The following is a 17,229-nucleotide window of genomic DNA, read 5'->3' as shown; positions in this document are numbered from 1 at the left end:
GGGACCTAAACCGTCTTCCAACCTTATATCTGGGGACATTTGTGTATAAATTATTAGGTTTTGAATTAGTGTCAAAGCCTATATGGTTCCATCAAGTACTTCAATTTCATTTTTCACACTCGACAAATTTACAAGTGGGGACCTTTAAACACACATTTTCTAATTTTATGTATATTTTAATTTTATTGTTTAAATATTGATTATTATAATGAAATTTAGGTAATCGGACCTTTTAAAGGCTTAACACTTAAGTTTTGAGCTAATTTCAGGTTTACAAGTGGGGACCTAAACCGTCTTCCAACCTTATATCTGGGGACGTTTGTGTATAAATTATTAGATTTTGAGTTAGTGTCGAAGCCTATATGGTTCCATCAGGTATTTCAATTTCATTTTTTTACACTCGACAAATTTACAAGTGGGGACCTTCACTGTCATTTCAACAGACATGTGGGGTCTTTTAAACACACATTTTCTAATTTCATGTATATTTTAATTTTATAGTTAAAATATTAATTATCAGAATGAAATTTAAGTAATCAGTCCTATTTTTAGCTTAACACTTAAGTTTTGAGCTAATTTCAGGTTTACAAGTGGGGACCTAAACCGTCTTCCAACCTTATATCTGGGGACATTTGTGTATAAATTATTAGATTTTGAATTAGTGTCGAAGCCTATATGGTTCCATCAGGTATTTCAATATCATTTTTCACACTCGATAAATTTACAAGTGGGGACCTTCACTGTCATTTCAACAGACAAGTGGGGTCTTTTAAACACAAATTTTAAAATTTCATGTATATTATAATTTTATAGTTAAAATTTTGATTATCAGAATGAAATTTAAGTAATCAGTCCTATTTTTAGCTTAAAACTTAAGTTTTGAGCCAATTTCAGGTTTACAAGTGGGGACCTAAACCGTCTTCCAACCTTATATCTGGGGACGTTTGTGTATAAATTATTAGATTTTGAGTTAGTGTCGAAGCCTATATGGTTCCATCAGGTATTTCAATTTCATTTTTTTACACTCGACAAATTTACAAGTGGGGACCTTCACTGTCATTTCAACAGACATGTGGGGTCTTTTAAACACACATTTTCTAATTTCATGTATATTTTAATTTTATAGTTAAAATATTAATTATCAGAATGAAATTTAAGTAATCAGTCCTATTTTTAGCTTAACACTTAAGTTTTGAGCTAATTTCAGGTTTACAAGTGGGGACCTAAACCGTCTTCCAACCTTATATCTGGGGACATTTGTGTATAAATTATTAGATTTTGAATTAGTGTCGAAGCCTATATGGTTCCATCAGGTATTTCAATATCATTTTTCACACTCGATAAATTTACAAGTGCGGACCTTCACTGTCATTTCAACAGACAAGTGGGGTCTTTTAAACACAAATTTTAAAATTTCATGTATATTATAATTTTATAGTTAAAATTTTGATTATCAGAATGAAATTTAAGTAATCAGTCCTATTTTTAGCTTAAAACTTAAGTTTTGAGCCAATTTCAGGTTTACAAGTGGGGACCTAAACCGTCTTCCAACCTTATATCTGGGGACATTTGTGTATAAATTATTAGGTTTTGAATTGGTGTCAAATCCTATATGGTTCCATCAAGTATTTCAATTTCATTTTTCACACTCGATAAATTTACAAGTGGGGACCTTCACCGTCATTTCAGCAGACAAGTGGGGTCTTTTAAACACACATTTTCTAATTTCATGTATATTTTAATTTTATAGTTTAAATATTGATTATTATAATGAAATTTAGGTAATCGGACCTTTTAAAGGCTTAACACTTAAGTTTTGAGCTAATTTCAGGTTTACAAGTGGGGACCTAAACCGTCTTCCAACCTTATATCTGGGGACATTTGTGTATAAATTATTAGGTTTTGAATTAGTGTCAAAGCCTATATGGTTCCATCAAGTACTTCAATTTCATTTTTCACACTCGACAAATTTACAAGTGGGGACCTTTAAACACACATTTTCTAATTTTATGTATATTTTAATTTTATTGTTTAAATATTGATTATTATAATGAAATTTAGGTAATCGGACCTTTTAAAGGCTTAACACTTAAGTTTTGAGCTAATTTCAGGTTTACAAGTGGGGACCTAAACCGTCTTCCAACCTTATATCTGGGGACGTTTGTGTATAAATTATTAGATTTTGAGTTAGTGTCGAAGCCTATATGGTTCCATCACGTATTTCAATTTCATTTTTTTACACTCGACAAATTTACAAGTGGGGACCTTCACTGTCATTTCAACAGACATGTGGGGTCTTTTAAACACACATTTTCTAATTTCATGTATATTTTAATTTTATAGTTAAAATATTAATTATCAGAATGAAATTTAAGTAATCAGTCCTATTTTTAGCTTAACACTTAAGTTTTGAGCTAATTTCAGGTTTACAAGTGGGGACCTAAACCGTCTTCCAACCTTATATCTGGGGACATTTGTGTATAAATTATTAGATTTTGAATTAGTGTCGAAGCCTATATGGTTCCATCAGGTATTTCAATATCATTTTTCACACTCGATAAATTTACAAGTGGGGACCTTCACTGTCATTTCAACAGACAAGTGGGGTCTTTTAAACACAAATTTTAAAATTTCATGTATATTATAATTTTATAGTTAAAATTTTGATTATCAGAATGAAATTTAAGTAATCAGTCCTATTTTTAGCTTAAAACTTAAGTTTTGAGCCAATTTCAGGTTTACAAGTGGGGACCTAAACCGTCTTCCAACCTTATATCTGGGGACATTTGTGTATAAATTATTAGATTTTGAATTAGTGTCGAAACCTATATGGTTCCATAAGGAATTTCAATTTCATTTTTCACACTCGATAAATTTACAAGTGGGGACCTTCACTGTCATTTCAACAGACAAGTGGGGTCTTTTAAACACACATATTCAATTTCATGTATATTATAATTTTATAGTTAAAATATTGATTTTCAGAATGAAATTTAAGTAATCAGTCCTATTTTTAGCTTAACATTTAAGTTTTGAGCTAATTTCAGGTTTACAAGTGGGGACCTAAACCGTCTTCCAACCTTATATCTGGGGACATTTGTGTATAAATTATTAGGTTTTGAATTAGTGTCAAAGCCTATATGGTTTCATCAAGTACTTCAATTTCATTTTTCACACTCGACAAATTTACAAGTGGGGACCTTCACCGTCATTTCAACAGACAAGTGGGGTCTTTTAAACACACATTTTCTAATTTTATGTATATTTTAATTTTATTGTTTAATTATTGATTATTATAATGAAATTTAGGTAATCGGACCTTTTCAAGGCTTAACACTTAAGTTTTGAGCTAATTTCAGGTTTACAAGTGGGGACCTAAACCGTCTTCCAACCTTATATCTGGGGACGTTTGTGTATAAATTATTAGATTTTGAGTTAGTGTCGAAGCCTATATGGTTCCATCAGGTATTTCAATTTCATTTTTTACACTCGACAAATTTACAAGTGGGGACCTTCACTGTCATTTCAACAGACAAGTGGGGTCTTTTAAACACACATTTTCTAATTTCATGTATATTTTAATTTTATAGTTAAAATATTAATTATCAGAATGAAATTTAAGTAATCAGTCCTATTTTTAGCTTAACACTTAAGTTTTGAGCTAATTTCAGGTTTACAAGTGGGGACCTTAACCGTCTTCCAACCTTATATCTGGGGACATTTGTGTATAAATTATTAGGTTTTGAATTGGTGTCAAATCCTATATGGTTCCATCAAGTATTTCAATTTCATTTTTCACACTCGATAAATTTACAAGTGGGGACCTTCACCGTCATTTCAGCAGACAAGTGGGGTCTTTTAAACACACATTTTCAAATTTCATGTATATTTTAATTTTATTGTTTAAATATTGATTATTATAATGAAATTTAGGTAATCGGACCTTTTAAAGGCTTAACACTTAAGTTTTGAGCTAATTTCAGGTTTACAAGTGGGGACCTTAACCGTCTTCCAACCTTATATCTGGGGACATTTGTGTATAAATTATTAGGTTTTGAATTGGTGTCAAATCCTATATGGTTCCATCAAGTATTTCAATTTCATTTTTCACACTCGATAAATTTACAAGTGGGGACCTTCACCGTCATTTCAGCAGACAAGTGGGGTCTTTTAAACACACATTTTCAAATTTCATGTATATTTTAATTTTATTGTTTAAATATTGATTATTATAATGAAATTTAGGTAATCGGACCTTTTAAAGGCTTAACACTTAAGTTTTGAGCTAATTTCAGGTTTACAAGTGGGGACCTAAACAGTCTTCCAACCTTATATCTGGGGACATTTGTGTATAAATTATTAGATTTTGAATTAGTGTCGAAGCCTATATGGTTCCATCAGGTATTTCAATTTCATTTTTCACACTCGATAAATTTACAAGTGAGGACCTTCACTGTCATTTCAACAGACAAGTGGGGTCTTTTAAACACACATTTTCAAATTTCATGTATATTATAATTTTATAGTTAAAATATTGATTATCAGAATGAACTTTAAGCAATCAGTCCTATTTTTAGCTTAACACTTAAGTTTTGAGCTAATTTCAGGTTTACAAGTGGGGACCTAAACCGTCTTCCAACCTTATATCTGGGGACATTTGTGTATAAATTATTAGATTTTGAATTAGTGTCGAAGCCTATATGGTTCCATCAGGTATTTCAATATCATTTTTCACACTCGATAAATTTACAAGTGGGGACCTTCACTGTCATTTCAACAGACAAGTGGGGTCTTTTAAACACAAATTTTAAAATTTCATGTATATTATAATTTTATAGTTAAAATTTTGATTATCAGAATGAAATTTAAGTAATCAGTCCTATTTTTAGCTTAAAACTTAAGTTTTGAGCCAATTTCAGGTTTACAAGTGGGGACCTAAACCGTCTTCCAACCTTATATCTGGGGACATTTGTGTATAAATTATTAGATTTTGAATTAGTGTCGAAACCTATATGGTTCCATAAGGAATTTCAATTTCATTTTTCACACTCGATAAATTTACAAGTGGGGACCTTCACTGTCATTTCAACAGACAAGTGGGGTCTTTTAAACACACATATTCAATTTCATGTATATTATAATTTTATAGTTAAAATATTGATTTTCAGAATGAAATTTAAGTAATCAGTCCTATTTTTAGCTTAACATTTAAGTTTTGAGCTAATTTCAGGTTTACAAGTGGGGACCTAAACCGTCTTCCAACCTTATATCTGGGGACATTTGTGTATAAATTATTAGGTTTTGAATTAGTGTCAAAGCCTATATGGTTTCATCAAGTACTTCAATTTCATTTTTCACACTCGACAAATTTACAAGTGGGGACCTTCACCGTCATTTCAACAGACAAGTGGGGTCTTTTAAACACACATTTTCTAATTTTATGTATATTTTAATTTTATTGTTTAATTATTGATTATTATAATGAAATTTAGGTAATCGGACCTTTTCAAGGCTTAACACTTAAGTTTTGAGCTAATTTCAGGTTTACAAGTGGGGACCTAAACCGTCTTCCAACCTTATATCTGGGGACGTTTGTGTATAAATTATTAGATTTTGAGTTAGTGTCGAAGCCTATATGGTTCCATCAGGTATTTCAATTTCATTTTTTACACTCGACAAATTTACAAGTGGGGACCTTCACTGTCATTTCAACAGACAAGTGGGGTCTTTTAAACACACATTTTCTAATTTCATGTATATTTTAATTTTATAGTTAAAATATTAATTATCAGAATGAAATTTAAGTAATCAGTCCTATTTTTAGCTTAACACTTAAGTTTTGAGCTAATTTCAGGTTTACAAGTGGGGACCTTAACCGTCTTCCAACCTTATATCTGGGGACATTTGTGTATAAATTATTAGATTTTGAATTAGTGTCGAAACCTATATGGTTCCATAAGGAATTTCAATTTCATTTTTCACACTCGATAAATTTACAAGTGGGGACCTTCACTGTCATTTCAACAGACAAGTGGGGTCTTTTAAACACACATATTCAATTTCATGTATATTATAATTTTATAGTTAAAATATTGATTTTCAGAATGAAATTTAAGTAATCAGTCCTATTTTTAGCTTAACATTTAAGTTTTGAGCTAATTTCAGGTTTACAAGTGGGGACCTAAACCGTCTTCCAACCTTATATCTGGGGACATTTGTGTATAAATTATTAGGTTTTGAATTAGTGTCAAAGCCTATATGGTTTCATCAAGTACTTCAATTTCATTTTTCACACTCGACAAATTTACAAGTGGGGACCTTCACCGTCATTTCAACAGACAAGTGGGGTCTTTTAAACACACATTTTCTAATTTTATGTATATTTTAATTTTATTGTTTAATTATTGATTATTATAATGAAATTTAGGTAATCGGACCTTTTCAAGGCTTAACACTTAAGTTTTGAGCTAATTTCAGGTTTACAAGTGGGGACCTAAACCGTCTTCCAACCTTATATCTGGGGACGTTTGTGTATAAATTATTAGATTTTGAGTTAGTGTCGAAGCCTATATGGTTCCATCAGGTATTTCAATTTCATTTTTTACACTCGACAAATTTACAAGTGGGGACCTTCACTGTCATTTCAACAGACAAGTGGGGTCTTTTAAACACACATTTTCTAATTTCATGTATATTTTAATTTTATAGTTAAAATATTAATTATCAGAATGAAATTTAAGTAATCAGTCCTATTTTTAGCTTAACACTTAAGTTTTGAGCTAATTTCAGGTTTACAAGTGGGGACCTTAACCGTCTTCCAACCTTATATCTGGGGACATTTGTGTATAAATTATTAGGTTTTGAATTGGTGTCAAATCCTATATGGTTCCATCAAGTATTTCAATTTCATTTTTCACACTCGATAAATTTACAAGTGGGGACCTTCACCGTCATTTCAGCAGACAAGTGGGGTCTTTTAAACACACATTTTCAAATTTCATGTATATTTTAATTTTATTGTTTAAATATTGATTATTATAATGAAATTTAGGTAATCGGACCTTTTAAAGGCTTAACACTTAAGTTTTGAGCTAATTTCAGGTTTACAAGTGGGGACCTAAACAGTCTTCCAACCTTATATCTGGGGACATTTGTGTATAAATTATTAGATTTTGAATTAGTGTCGAAGCCTATATGGTTCCATCAGGTATTTCAATTTCATTTTTCACACTCGATAAATTTACAAGTGAGGACCTTCACTGTCATTTCAACAGACAAGTGGGGTCTTTTAAACACACATTTTCAAATTTCATGTATATTATAATTTTATAGTTAAAATATTGATTATCAGAATGAACTTTAAGCAATCAGTCCTATTTTTAGCTTAACACTTAAGTTTTGAGCTAATTTCAGGTTTACAAGTGGGGACCTAAACCGTCTTCCAACCTTATATCTGGGGACATTTGTGTATAAATTATTAGATTTTGAATTAGTGTCGAAGCCTATATGGTTCCATCAGGTATTTCAATTTCATTTTTCACACTCGATAAATTTACAAGTGGGGACCTTCACTGTCATTTCAACAGACAAGTGGGGTCTTTTAAACACACATATTCAATTTCATGTATATTATAATTTTATAGTTAAAATATTGATTATCAGAATGAAATTTAAGTAATCAGTCCTATTTTTAGCTTAACATTTAAGTTTTGAGCTAATTTCAGGTTTACAAGTGGGGACCTAAACCGTCTTCCAACCTTATATCTGGGGACATTTGTGTATAAATTATTAGGTTTTGAATTAGTGTCAAAGCCTATATGGTTCCATCAAGTACTTCAATTTCATTTTTCACACTCGACAAATTTACAAGTGGGGACCTTCACCGTCATTTCAACAGACAAGTGGGGTCTTTTAAACACACATTTTCTAATTTCATGTATATTTTAATTTTATAGTTTAAATATTGATTATTATAATGAAATTTAGGTAATCGGACCTTTCAAAGGCTTAACACTTAAGTTTTGAGCTAATTTCAGGTTTACAAGTGGGGACCTAAACCGTCTTCCAACCTTATATCTGGGGACATTTGTGTATAAATTATTAGGTTTTGAATTAGTGTCAAAGCCTATATGGTTCCATCAAGTACTTCAATTTCATTTTTCACACTCGACAAATTTACAAGTGGGGACCTTCACCGTCATTTCAACAGACAAGTGGGGTCTTTTAAACACACATTTTCTAATTTCATGTATATTTTAATTTTATAGTTTAAATATTGATTATTATAATGAAATTTAGGTAATCGGACCTTTTAAAGGCTTAACACTTAAGTTTTGAGCTAATTTCAGGTTTACAAGTGGGGACCTAAACCGTCTTCCAACCTTATATCTGGGGACATTTGTGTATAAATTATTAGATTTTGAGTTAGTGTCAAATCCTATATGGTTCCATCAAGTATTTCAATTTCATTTTTCACACTCGATAAATTTACAAGTGGGGACCTTCACTGTCATTTCAACAGACAAGTGGGAACTTTTAAACACACATTTTCAAATTTCATGTATATTATAATTTTATAGTTAAAATATTGATTATCGGAATGAAATTTAAGCAATCAGTCCTATTTTTAGCTTAACACTTAAGTTTTGAGCTAATTTCAGGTTTACAAGTGGGGACCTAAACCGTCTTCCAACCTTATATCTGGGGACATTTGTGTATAAATTATTAGATTTTGAATTAGTGTCGAAGCCTATATGGTTCCATCAGGTATTTCAATTTCATTTTTCACACTCGATAAATTTACAAGTGGGGACCTTCACTGTCATTTCAACAGACAAGTGGGGTCTTTTAAACACACATTTTCAAATTTCATGTATATTATAATTTTATAGTTAAAATTTTGATTATCAGAATGAAATTTAAGTAATCAGTCCTATTTTTAGCTTAAAACTTAAGTTTTGAGCCAATTTCAGGTTTACAAGTGGGGACCTAAACCGTCTTCCAACCTTATATCTGGGGACCTTTGTGTATAAATTATTAGATTTTGAATTAGTGTCGAAGCCTATATGGTTCCATCAGGTATTTCAATTTCATTTTTCACACTCGATAAATTTACAAGTGGGGACCTTCACTGTCATTTATACAGACAAGTGGGGTCTTTTAAACACACATATTCAATTTCATGTATATTATAATTTTATAGTTAAAATATTGATTATCAGAATGAAATTTAAGTAATCAGTCCTATTATTAGCTTAACATTTAAGTTTTGAGCTAATTTCAGGTTTACAAGTGGGGACCTAAACCGTCTTCCAACCTTATATCTGGGGACATTTGTGTATAAATGATTAGGTTTTGAATTAGTGTCAAAGCCTATATGGTTCCATCAAGTATTTCAATTTCATTTTTCACACTCGATAAATTTACAAGTGAGGACCTTCACTGTCATTTCAACAGACAAGTGGGGTCTTTTAAACACACATTTTCAAATTTCATGTATATTATAATTTTATAGTTAAAATATTGATTATCAGAATGAACTTTAAGCAATCAGTCCTATTTTTAGCTTAACACTTAAGTTTTGAGCTAATTTCAGGTTTACAAGTGGGGACCTAAACCGTCTTCCAACCTTATATCTGGGGACATTTGTGTATAAATTATTAGGTTTTGAATTAGTGTCGAAGCCTATATGGTTCCATCAGGTATTTCAATTTCATTTTTCACACTCGATAAATTTACAAGTGGGGACCTTCACCGTCATTTCAACAGACAAGTGGGGTCTTTTAAACACACATTTTCTAATTTCATGTATATTTTAATTTTATAGTTTAAATATTGATTATTATAATGAAATTTAGGTAATCGGACCTTTCAAAGGCTTAACACTTAAGTTTTGAGCTAATTTCAGGTTTACAAGTGGGGACCTAAACCGTCTTCCAACCTTATATCTGGGGACATTTGTGTATAAATTATTAGGTTTTGAATTAGTGTCAAAGCCTATATGGTTCCATCAAGTACTTCAATTTCATTTTTCACACTCGACAAATTTACAAGTGGGGACCTTCACCGTCATTTCAACAGACAAGTGGGGTCTTTTAAACACACATTTTCTAATTTCATGTATATTTTAATTTTATAGTTTAAATATTGATTATTATAATGAAATTTAGGTAATCGGACCTTTTAAAGGCTTAACACTTAAGTTTTGAGCTAATTTCAGGTTTACAAGTGGGGACCTAAACCGTCTTCCAACCTTATATCTGGGGACATTTGTGTATAAATTATTAGATTTTGAGTTAGTGTCAAATCCTATATGGTTCCATCAAGTATTTCAATTTCATTTTTCACACTCGATAAATTTACAAGTGGGGACCTTCACTGTCATTTCAACAGACAAGTGGGAACTTTTAAACACACATTTTCAAATTTCATGTATATTATAATTTTATAGTTAAAATATTGATTATCGGAATGAAATTTAAGCAATCAGTCCTATTTTTAGCTTAACACTTAAGTTTTGAGCTAATTTCAGGTTTACAAGTGGGGACCTAAACCGTCTTCCAACCTTATATCTGGGGACATTTGTGTATAAATTATTAGATTTTGAATTAGTGTCGAAGCCTATATGGTTCCATCAGGTATTTCAATTTCATTTTTCACACTCGATAAATTTACAAGTGGGGACCTTCACTGTCATTTCAACAGACAAGTGGGGTCTTTTAAACACACATTTTCAAATTTCATGTATATTATAATTTTATAGTTAAAATTTTGATTATCAGAATGAAATTTAAGTAATCAGTCCTATTTTTAGCTTAAAACTTAAGTTTTGAGCCAATTTCAGGTTTACAAGTGGGGACCTAAACCGTCTTCCAACCTTATATCTGGGGACCTTTGTGTATAAATTATTAGATTTTGAATTAGTGTCGAAGCCTATATGGTTCCATCAGGTATTTCAATTTCATTTTTCACACTCGATAAATTTACAAGTGGGGACCTTCACTGTCATTTATACAGACAAGTGGGGTCTTTTAAACACACATATTCAATTTCATGTATATTATAATTTTATAGTTAAAATATTGATTATCAGAATGAAATTTAAGTAATCAGTCCTATTATTAGCTTAACATTTAAGTTTTGAGCTAATTTCAGGTTTACAAGTGGGGACCTAAACCGTCTTCCAACCTTATATCTGGGGACATTTGTGTATAAATGATTAGGTTTTGAATTAGTGTCAAAGCCTATATGGTTCCATCAAGTACTTCAATTTCATTTTTCACACTCGACAAATTTACAAGTGGGGACCTTCACCGTCATTTCAACAGACAAGTGGGGTCTTTTAAACACACATTTTCTAATTTTATGTATATTTTAATTTTATTGTTTAAATATTGATTGTTATAATGAAATTTAGGTAATCGGACCTTTTAAAGGCTTAACACTTAAGTTTTGAGCTAATTTCAGGTTTACAAGTGGGGACCTAAACCGTCTTACAACCTTATATCTGGGGACATTTGTGTATAAATTATTAGATTTTGAATTAGTGTCGAAGCCTATATGGTTCCATAAGGTATTTCAATTTCATTTTTCACACTCGATAAATTTACAAGTGGGGACCTTCACTGTCATTTCAACAGACAAGTGGGGTCTTTTAAACACATATATTCAATTTCATGTATATTATAATTTTATAGTTAAAATATTGATTATCAGAATGAAATTTAAGTAATCAGTCCTATTTTTAGCTTAACATTTAAGTTTTGAGCTAATTTCAGGTTTACAAGTGGGGACCTAAACCGTCTTCCAACCTTATATCTGGGGACATTTGTGTATAAATTATTAGGTTTTGAATTAGTGTCAAAGCCTATATGGTTCCATCAAGTATTTCAATTTCATTTTTCACACTCGATAAATTTACAAGTGGGGACCTTCACCGTCATTTCAACAGACAAGTGGGGTCTTTTAAACACACATTTTCTAATTTCATGTATATTTTAATTTTATAGTTTAAATATTGATTATTATAATGAAATTTAGGTAATCGGACCTTTTAAAGGCTTAACACTTAAGTTTTGAGCTAATTTCAGGTTTACAAGTGGGGACCTAAACCGTCTTCCAACCTTATATCTGGGGACATTTGTGTATAAATTATTAGGTTTTGAATTAGTGTCAAAGCCTATATGGTTCCATCAAGTACTTCAATTTCATTTTTCACACTCGACAAATTTACAAGTGGGACCTTCACCGTCATTTCAACAGACAAGTGGGGTCTTTTAAACACACATTTTCTAATTTTATGTATATTTTAATTTTATTGTTTAAATATTGATTATTATAATGAAATTTAGGTAATCGGACCTTTTAAAGGCTTAACACTTACGTTTTGAGCTAATTTCAGGTTTACAAGTGGGGACCTAAACCGTCTTCCAACCTTATATCTGGGGACGTTTGTGTATAAATTATTAGATTTTGAGTTAGTGTCGAAGCCTATATGGTTCCATCAGGTATTTCAATTTCATTTTTTACACTCGACAAATTTACAAGTGGGGACCTTCACTGTCATTTCAACAGACAAGTGGGGTCTTTTAAACACACATTTTCAAATTTCATGTATATTATAATTTTATAGTTAAAATTTTGATTATCAGAATGAAATTTAAGTAATCAGTCCTATTTTTAGCTTAAAACTTAAGTTTTGAGCCAATTTCCGGTTTACAAGTGGGGACCTAAACCGTCTTCCAACCTTATATCTGGGGACATTTGTGTATAAATTATTAGATTTTGAATTAGTGTCGAAAACTATATGGTTCCATCAGGAATTTCAATTTCATTTTTCACACTCGATAAATTTACAAGTGGGGACCTTCACTGTCATTTCAACAGACAAGTGGGGTCTTTTAAACACACATATTCAATTTCATGTATATTATAATTTTATAGTTAAAATATTGATTATCAGAATGAAATTTAAGTAATCAGTCCTATTTTTAGCTTAACATTTAAGTTTTGAGCTAATTTCAGGTTTACAAGTGGGGACCTAAACCGTCTTCCAACCTTATATCTGGGGACATTTGTGTATAAATGATTAGGTTTTGAATTAGTGTCAAAGCCTATATGGTTCCATCAAGTACTTCAATTTCATTTTTCACACTCGACAAATTTACAAGTGGGGACCTTCACCGTCATTTCAACAGACAAGTGGGGTCTTTTAAACACACATTTTCTAATTTTATGTATATTTTAATTTTATTGTTTAAATATTGATTGTTATAATGAAATTTAGGTAATCGGACCTTTTAAAGGCTTAACACTTAAGTTTTGAGCTAATTTCAGGTTTACAAGTGGGGACCTAAACCGTCTTCCAACCTTATATCTGGGGACATTTGTGTATAAATTATTAGATTTTGAATTAGTGTCGAAGCCTATATGGTTCCATCAGGTACTTCAATTTCATTTTTCACACTCGATAAATTTACAAGTGGGGACCTTCACTGTCATTTCAACAGACAAGTGGGGTCTTTTAAACACACATATTCAATTTCATGTATATTATAATTTTATAGTTAAAATATTGATTATCAGAATGAAATTTAAGTAATCAGTCCTATTTTTAGCTTAACATTTAAGTTTTGAGCTAATTTCAGGTTTACAAGTGGGGACCTAAACCGTCTTCCAACCTTATATCTGGGGACATTTGTGTATAAATTATTAGGTTTTGAATTAGTGTCAAAGCCTATATGGTTCCATCAAGTATTTCAATTTCATTTTTCACACTCGATAAATTTACAAGTGGGGACCTTCACCGTCATTTCAACAGACAAGTGGGGTCTTTTAAACACACATTTTCTAATTTCATGTATATTTTAATTTTATAGTTTAAATATTGATTATTATAATGAAATTTAGGTAATCGGACCTTTTAAAGGCTTAACACTTAAGTTTTGAGCTAATTTCAGGTTTACAAGTGGGGACCTAAACCGTCTTCCAACCTTATATCTGGGGACATTTGTGTATAAATTATTAGGTTTTGAATTAGTGTCAAAGCCTATATGGTTCCATCAAGTACTTCAATTTCATTTTTCACACTCGACAAATTTACAAGTGGGACCTTCACCGTCATTTCAACAGACAAGTGGGGTCTTTTAAACACACATTTTCTAATTTTATGTATATTTTAATTTTATTGTTTAAATATTGATTATTATAATGAAATTTAGGTAATCGGACCTTTTAAAGGCTTAACACTTACGTTTTGAGCTAATTTCAGGTTTACAAGTGGGGACCTAAACCGTCTTCCAACCTTATATCTGGGGACGTTTGTGTATAAATTATTAGATTTTGAGTTAGTGTCGAAGCCTATATGGTTCCATCAGGTATTTCAATTTCATTTTTTACACTCGACAAATTTACAAGTGGGGACCTTCACTGTCATTTCAACAGACAAGTGGGGTCTTTTAAACACACATTTTCAAATTTCATGTATATTATAATTTTATAGTTAAAATTTTGATTATCAGAATGAAATTTAAGTAATCAGTCCTATTTTTAGCTTAAAACTTAAGTTTTGAGCCAATTTCCGGTTTACAAGTGGGGACCTAAACCGTCTTCCAACCTTATATCTGGGGACATTTGTGTATAAATTATTAGATTTTGAATTAGTGTCGAAAACTATATGGTTCCATCAGGAATTTCAATTTCATTTTTCACACTCGATAAATTTACAAGTGGGGACCTTCACTGTCATTTCAACAGACAAGTGGGGTCTTTTAAACACACATATTCAATTTCATGTATATTATAATTTTATAGTTAAAATATTGATTATCAGAATGAAATTTAAGTAATCAGTCCTATTTTTAGCTTAACATTTAAGTTTTGAGCTAATTTCAGGTTTACAAGTGGGGACCTAAACCGTCTTCCAACCTTATATCTGGGGACATTTGTGTATAAATGATTAGGTTTTGAATTAGTGTCAAAGCCTATATGGTTCCATCAAGTACTTCAATTTCATTTTTCACACTCGACAAATTTACAAGTGGGGACCTTCACCGTCATTTCAACAGACAAGTGGGGTCTTTTAAACACACATTTTCTAATTTTATGTATATTTTAATTTTATTGTTTAAATATTGATTGTTATAATGAAATTTAGGTAATCGGACCTTTTAAAGGCTTAACACTTAAGTTTTGAGCTAATTTCAGGTTTACAAGTGGGGACCTAAACCGTCTTCCAACCTTATATCTGGGGACATTTGTGTATAAATTATTAGATTTTGAATTAGTGTCGAAGCCTATATGGTTCCATCAGGTATTTCAATTTCATTTTTCACACTCGATAAATTTACAAGTGGGGACCTTCACTGTCATTTCAACAGACAAGTGGGGTCTTTTAAACACACATATTCAATTTCATGTATATTATAATTTTATAGTTAAAATATTGATTATCAGAATGAAATTTAAGTAATCAGTCCTATTTTTAGCTTAACATTTAAGTTTTGAGCTAATTTCAGGTTTACAAGTGGGGACCTAAACCGTCTTCCAACCTTATATCTGGGGACATTTGTGTATAAATTATTAGGTTTTGAATTAGTGTCAAAGCCTATATGGTTCCATCAAGTATTTCAATTTCATTTTTCACACTCGATAAATTTACAAGTGGGGACCTTCACCGTCATTTCAACAGACAAGTGGGGTCTTTTAAACACACATTTTCTAATTTCATGTATATTTTAATTTTATAGTTTAAATATTGATTATTATAATGAAATTTAGGTAATCGGACCTTTTAAAGGCTTAACACTTAAGTTTTGAGCTAATTTCAGGTTTACAAGTGGGGACCTAAACCGTCTTCCAACCTTATATCTGGGGACATTTGTGTATAAATTATTAGGTTTTGAATTAGTGTCAAAGCCTATATGGTTCCATCAAGTACTTCAATTTCATTTTTCACACTCGTCAAATTTACAAGTGGGACCTTCACCGTCATTTCAACAGACAAGTGGGGTCTTTTAAACACACATTTTCTAATTTTATGTATATTTTAATTTTATTGTTTAAATATTGATTATTATAATGAAATTTAGGTAATCGGACCTTTTAAAGGCTTAACACTTAAGTTTTGAGCTAATTTCAGGTTTAAAAGTGGGGACCTAAACCGTCTTCCAACCTTATATCTGGGGACGTTTGTGTATAAATTATTAGATTTTGAGTTAGTGTCGAAGCCTATATGGTTCCATCAGGTATTTCAATTTCATTTTTTACACTCGACAAATTTACAAGTGGGGACCTTCACTGTCATTTCAACAGACAAGTGGGGTCTTTTAAACACACATTTTCTAATTTCATGTATATTTTAATTTTATAGTTAAAATATTAATTATCAGAACGAAATTTAAGTAATCAGTCCTATTTTTAGCTTAACACTTAAGTTTTGAGCTAATTTCAGGTTTACAAGTGGGGACCTAAACCGTCTTCCAACCTTATATCTGGGGACATTTGTGTATAAATTATTAGGTTTTGAATTAGTGTCAAAGCCTATATGGTTCCATCAAGTATTTCAATTTCATTTTTCACACTCGATAAATTTACAAGTGGGGACCTTCACCGTCATTTCAACAGACAAGTGGGGTCTTTTAAAAACACATTTTCAAATTTCATGAATATTTTAATTTTATTGTTTAAATATTGATTATTATAATGAAATTTAGGTAATCGGACCTTTTAAAGGCTTAACACTTAAGTTTTGAGCTAATTTCAGGTTTACAAGTGGGGACCTAAACCGTCTTCCAACCTTATATCTGGGGACATTTGTGTATAAATTATTAGATTTTGAATTAGTGTCGAAGCCTATATGGTTCCATCAGGTATTTCAATTTCATTTTTCACACTCGATAAATTTACAAGTGGGACCTTCACTGTCATTTCAACAGACAAGTGGGGTCTTTTAAACACACATTTTCAAATTTCATGTATATTATAATTTTATAGTTAAAATATTGATTATCAGAATGAAATTTAAGTAATCAGTCCTATTTTTAGCTTAAAACTTAAGTTTTGAGCTAATTTCAGTTTTACAAGTGGGGACCTAAACCGTCTTCCTACCTTATATCTGGGGACATTTTTTGATTATACACTTTCAAGATCAACGCAGTGACTTCATTGACAAGTGGGGACTTTCACCTAGCGACATCTATATCTGAAATTTGAAAGTAATCTGGAATTAAG

Source organism: Phalangium opilio, unplaced genomic scaffold (assembly GCF_054372755.1).
Source record: "Phalangium opilio isolate 3A_F unplaced genomic scaffold, DU_Popi_V2 ptg000101l_1, whole genome shotgun sequence".
Classification (NCBI taxonomy): Eukaryota; Metazoa; Arthropoda; class Arachnida; order Opiliones; family Phalangiidae; genus Phalangium; species Phalangium opilio.
Note: the sequence above shows the minus strand (reverse complement) of the source record.